A 6000-nucleotide genomic window follows, 5' to 3' on the forward strand; every position below is an offset into this window, starting at 1 on the left:
TTTTATTAAAGCTCAGGGACAGGACCCGTGGCAGAAAGCACTGCACTGGGGTTGTACGGAGTGACTGGCTATATACTGTGGAGTTGGGGGAGGGAAAGATGAGAGGAAGCTTCTAAAGGGATTTTCATGTACTAAAGAAGACTCCTGGGATACCAGACGCCTTGCTATTGTCAAGCTAGGGCTGTTTTCTCTCTAGTGAAACATTAACATTAGGACAGTAGGGGTTTCTGGAGAAATGTCTTGCTCTGTATTTGCCACAAGTATCTGTCAATGGGCTGCGGGTCATAAGGACATTTAAGGAAATTTAACGGACCTGCCACTTCCTTCTCGCCTCTGTTCCCCCATCACCATGGAGGGGAGAGTGATGCTGAGGCTCCGGGGAACTGAGCCTACAGGTTTCTGGAGGTTAGGCTATTGGCAAGATGGCCTTTTTCTTGTAATTTACTAAGATATTTGTAAACCGATGGAGACTCCGGTCCTGCAGCACTGAGATCTCTATCAGCTACCATTGGTTTTCTGTCCTCTCCTTTGTCCTTGGGTGGTCGGCAGTGCCTGAGGAATGTCACACGTATCCCACCTGGTGCCGGAGGAGGGGGGGCATACTAGCTTGCGATTTGCCCTCAGCTTGCCTTATGCTCCCTCATCACAATCAATAAAATTTCTAAAGTGTGATACGGGGGCGCCTCAGTGGCCAAATCAGTTAAGCATCCTACTCTGGACTTTGGCTCAGGTCACAATCTCAGGGCTTGTGGGTTTGAGCCCCGCATCGGGCTCTGGGCTGACAGTGTGGAACCTGCTTGGGATTCTCTCTCTCTCTCTCTCTCTCTCTCTCTCTCTCTGCCCCTCCCCCGCTCACACACACAGGCACACATACTCTCTCACTTTCAAAATAAATACTTACGAAAAATAAAGTGAGACACAAACAAAAATATATGAGCCAAACCACAAATCAAATAAATAACACAGTCACACTGAAGAGAGGAGATAAAGAACCCACCCAAGTACCTTCTGAACATGGTATTTAAAATACACGTGCTCAGATTCAAGACCAAAAGAATCCCAAGCAAACACTGAATTCTAAAAGGTAGGCTTTTTTCTTGAGTCACGGGTCAGGAATTCTGGGTTGGGCAATAAGGCAGTATATTGCAGCTAACGGGAGCGAGACCTCGGGTGTCTTCAGACCCGGCACAGACACAGGGAGCAGGAAGGGTGAAACGGACGGTGGCGTTGAGAGGAGCGGAGGAATCAGGCAGTGGCACTCAAGGGTCCGGACAGACAGAGGCCCAGTCACCGTGCGTGTCCACAACAGACACATCTCTGCCTCTGTTGCGCAATCTGGCCGCTGAGGGCCCCGAGGCAGTGACAGCCCAGTGGCAGCCAGCACCCTGGCCCAGTGTTTGTTTCTAAATCTCATTCTCCACTGAAATGAACCAGCCTCCTCGGAGAAACGGCCGATTCCAGGGCTGGGGCGTTAGTTGGGCCAGAAAAGGAAGCGCTCAAACAATGATGGGGACGCGTCCAAAGGACACAGAACGAAGCACAAGAGAACGCCCTCTGGAGAAATCCAGGGGCAGCGTGAGAGAGAAAGTAAATGATGGTAGCACAGGATTAGAGCCCGCTGAATAGAATCAGCACCCGAACATCCACAGTGATAAACAGGGATGAGGAGAAAGCCCTTCCCCACAGGACACAGTCAACTGGCCCATGGAAGAGGGAGGGGAGAATGAGAAAATCAAAATCACCCTTTGGCAACCTTCACCACGATCCCACTAACAACTGCACCCTACGGATCTCCCTTCAGCTAGAGGAAGTCCTGCTCATGGGTTCCACGAGACACACGTGGGAATGTCCACGGCAGAAACCCAACTGTCTCTCCACAAGAGAATGAACACAGAAGCCACGGAATTGTCACACGGCGCAACATCAGACAACAGTAAAAATGAGTAACGCACAGTAAATACACAAAGGACAATGACACGAAGCTCTTCTCAACATGGATCAAGTGACATCGATGTCTGTCATCAGTAAACAGCCTGCAGTTCGAATCTTGAACAGAACACGCACTCCAGGAGGCAGTGAAAACCCTCAGAAGCTGTGCTGGGCATCACACACGGAAGCCGGAAGTTAGCTGGCCCCGGGCTCAGAAGGTCCCACTCACCCAAGTCCTGGTGGGGTCACAGATGCCTTCCTGGACTCCAGTTCGTGTTTCCACGGCCTGTTCTTCTTTCTTAAACCACGCGACTCAAGGAGCTTTCAGAGAGAAGCAGTTCTTGTCCTGCAAAAACTAAAGGTCAGCAACCCTGATGTGATGACAAGGAATTGACTTTAAGAGCCAATAGTGGATTTCGAGTCGCCCTGGAAGCAGGGTGGGGCAGGCTGGGCCAGGTGGCTGTGGAGCGCTGGCTGTCCCCAGGTCACTGGTGAGAAAGGTCTCAATGCTCTCTCTCTGATTAGGGTACAAACAAGAACGAAACCATAACCTTTTCAGCCCAGCGTGGAGTGGGTGGCTAATGAACTGCCTTTAGACCAGCTCTTAACTTCTCTCTTGCCCAGAGTCGTCCTCAGAATGTTCACACGGCGTGACTAAAAGGAAACTAGGTCGGGGGGCCTGGCTGGCTCAGTTGGTCGAGTGTCCGACTTCGGCTCAGGTCATGATCTCACACGGTTTGTGGGTTTGAGGCCCGTGTTGGGCTCTGTGCTGACGGCTGGGAGCCTGGAGCTGCTTTGGACTCTGTGTCTCCTTCTCTCTCTGCCCCTCCCCAACTTGTGCTCTCTCTCAAAAAAAAAAAAAAAAGTAAAAAAATAAAATAAAATAAAATAAAATAAAATAAAATAAAATAAAAGGAAACTAGGTCTACTGAAATGTGGGGACACCCCACAAGAAACAAATCCGTGGTAGCTTTACTTTGTATGAGCCTGGCACTAGGTAACACGTCCTAAACAGGGGGCTGGACTCTGCTCGATTTTGCAGTGAGGGGCCCAGGATCAGCTGGGAAGGTGCCTACGCTCCAAAATGGAGACCAAGCCACGGGTGCTGTTTAGTGTCACCTGCTAATGCCACCGTGGTACGTTCACCACTGAAGAAAAGTTCGGCTGGAGGCTAATAAAAATAAAGACGTCAATATTTCCCCGTACAATGTTGCAGACTCCTAAATTCTAAAGCCTGAGGTGAAGAATTCCTGTTTTGGAACAAAGAGCTCAAGATGTTCTCAAACACTTGGTAAGGAAATCTAGATTGGTTCAAATTGTCAACACGGCATTTTAGATAAAATGTACTGAAAGGCTGCCAGTTTTTACACAGTATAATTCAAAAATTCCATCTCTGGGAATCTATCCTGAAGAAACAATTGAACAAAGGTCTTGTTGGCCCTCTGTACATAGAGGATAGACGTGGTTTTAAAATAACTTTGTTTTTAAGACCGAGACACAGGACGCTATCCAAGTATCCAACAAGGAATATATCGGGGCGCCTGGGGGGGCTCAGTCAGTTGAGCGTCCAATGTCGGCTCAGGTCACGATCTCAAGGTCTGTGACTTCGAGCCCCGCGTTGGGCTCAGTGCTGACGGCTCAGAGCCTGAAGCCTGCTTTGGATTCTGTGTCTCCCTCGCTCTCTGCCCCTCCCTCGTTCGTGCTCAGTCTCTCTGTCAAAATGCCAGGTTACCAACTGTGGTCAACTCAGGCGGAGTTCCACATTCATCAATATTTTGGGGTTTGTTTGGTTTCTCTTCACTTTCTAATTTATGCTCAAAGTGGATTTCTTTAACCTAAAAACCTTTCTATTTCCCTTTTCATACTATTTAACACGGTTTCATTCTGCTTTAAAATGTTACTTGCAAGTTCAAATACTTTTGGTAAAATACATTCTACTCCATTAAAACAAAAAGACTTTTAAAAAGCCACCAAACAAAGAATCCATCTCTAGACAGGTTTTTTGTGTTTTTTTTTTTTTTTTTCTTCTCCCCCTTTCACAGCCTCGGTGAGCACTGGGTCAAAGGCCCAAGCAGGAGTACTGCACGGCAGTCACCTGGACAGGGCCCAGTGAAACCAGGGAAAGATGTCAACCGATGACTGGAGTGAAGGAAACCCTGAGCCTGAATTTCCCACCCCAATTGACAAACTAACAGTCCGATAAAACCAGCACTTGGTAGGAGACCAGCCTTTATCCTTGACAGTTTTCTAAAATCCTAGGCAGAAGAAACATCAAGTGCAATAAAATACGTGGGCGACCGTGCCTTTAGTCCCTGGGACAGATGAGGCGTCTTTTACCTGGGTTCGCTCCGGGGCCGTGTCCGCCTCGGGAGCATAAAACTCGAGAAGCCCGGGAACCGTGACACGCCCCCCCCATCGGCCCCCGCAGCGAGGACGCGCGGCCGCGGGTGCGTCCCGCGCCTTCGGGTGTGCGAGGCGGGATTTAGGAGTGGGAGGGCGACTCCGGGAGCCGCAGGGTCGTGGGAAAGGGCGGGCCCGGCGAGGTGGAGAACAAGGGCCGGTGCTACCGGCCCAAAGGCGAGGGGTCTCTCGGAGCGGGGACGTGAGCGGCACGGCGAGCGCGAAGGCCCCGGGGTGGGCCGGGGCCTCTCGGAGGAGAGGGACTGGGAACAGGCCAGCGGGGCGGGCTCGGGTCCCGACAGCAACAGGCGACCATCGGAGGCAACCTTTACCGTTTTTTTATTCAGCGTTTTCCGCGTAAACCGGCCACCCACCCCTAGACAAAGCCCCGAGGCATCGAGGACGCCCCCCGCCCCCGACTTGAGCCCGGAAGCTAGAGGGCCGGGGGAGCCTTCCAGGCGCGAGCGCGCCCGAGCCTCTGCTCTCCGGCGGGAAAACGGCCCCTATTCCGGGGCGCATAACCGGACGCCGTGCTGCGGGACCAGGGGGCCCCTTCCCCCACGCCGCGGTCTCTCCACCCACCGGTCGCAGCGGGGCCGCGGGAAGACAGCCAGCGCGGGGTCTCCGTGCACAGCCGGGGGTGGGAGAGCGCCGAGCATCGGCGACCGCGCCGGCCGCTCGCAGCCGTGGACAGGGCGCCCACCCCACTAGGTGGGCCACCCGACTTCGGGGAGCGCCGAGGGGGCGAGGTCTCCGGGCAGGGCGGGTGGGGGGCGCGGCGCCTTCTCGACACCGGGCGACCCCGCCTCACTTCGGGGCCTTAAGGGCGCGCGGCGTTTAAAGTGGGCCGCGGACCGCGCGTCGGAGAGGGCGGCCTCCGGGGAAACGACCGGGGCCGCCTGCTGCTGGCCGGGGCGCGCCCGGCACGGGGCCTGGTGGCCGCGGAGGGTGGGCTCCCACGCCCCGAGGGCTCGGCGTGAGGCTGGGGTGTAGGAGAGGCCGCATCGCGGAAGGAAGGCCCGAGCAGAGCCTTCCGTCCTGTGTGGAGCGGAGGCCGGGCGGGCAGCGCCTCACCGTGGGGCGGCCATCGTCCCTCCGCCCCGCTCTACGCGGCCGCCGGGCCGGGGGCGGGCCGCGCCTCAGACGGAGGTGCCCGCAACCGGCCGGAAGCGACGCGCCGGAAGCGACGCTCCCAGAGCCGACAGCGGCCCCTGTGGCGGCGCGACCCGCGCTCCTCGAGGTCCGGGGCCCCAGGGCTTCCCGGCCGCCGAGTCGGAACTGGAAACGCAGTCGCGCTGCTTGGCGACGGCGACCTTCGACCATTGTTTTAGTCCGGACCCTACCATCGCGGCCCAGGCGGGAGGGGGTGTGACTGGCGACGGCATCCCCCGCCCACTGTCCTAGTCCGGACCGTACCACCCTCCCCCCCCCGTTGGGGGAGGTGTATCGAGCGTCAGCGTCCCCCGCCCATTGTTCCGGTTCGGACCGTAGGACTGCGGCTCAGGTTGGGGGGAGGGGGCGGTTATGTTGGGAGTCAGCGTTCCCCGCCCACTGCCTTAGTCTGGACTGTACCACCGCGGCCTTGGTAGCGGGGTATGTTAGGCGTCGTTGTTTCCCCCCCGCCATTGTTCTGGTCGGACCGTACCACCGCGGCCCAAGTGTGGAGGGGTG

At 55.5% G+C, this 6000-nt stretch overlaps 1 protein-coding gene across 4 annotated transcripts in view; it reads right to left on the reverse strand.

Moving 5' to 3' along the window:
- LOC115520294 (solute carrier family 35 member E2A) overlaps window positions 1–6000 on the reverse strand; it is a 28870-nt gene extending 22870 nt beyond the window's left edge. For 2 of the 4 annotated variants that reach the window (XM_030324526.2, XM_030324529.2), the window contains exons 1-2: window positions 4912–6000; window positions 2159–2275 (exon numbers count right to left, since the gene is read on the reverse strand). The gene's annotated coding sequence lies outside the window, so the exon portion shown is untranslated. Of the gene's footprint in view, window positions 1–2158; window positions 2285–4911 lie in introns of all 4 variants that reach the window. The other 2 variants (XM_030324530.2, XM_030324528.2) reach the window with 2 other exon arrangements.

The sequence above is a fragment of the Lynx canadensis genome, chromosome C1 (assembly GCF_007474595.2).
Source record: "Lynx canadensis isolate LIC74 chromosome C1, mLynCan4.pri.v2, whole genome shotgun sequence".
In the NCBI taxonomy this organism is placed as follows: Eukaryota; Metazoa; Chordata; class Mammalia; order Carnivora; family Felidae; genus Lynx; species Lynx canadensis.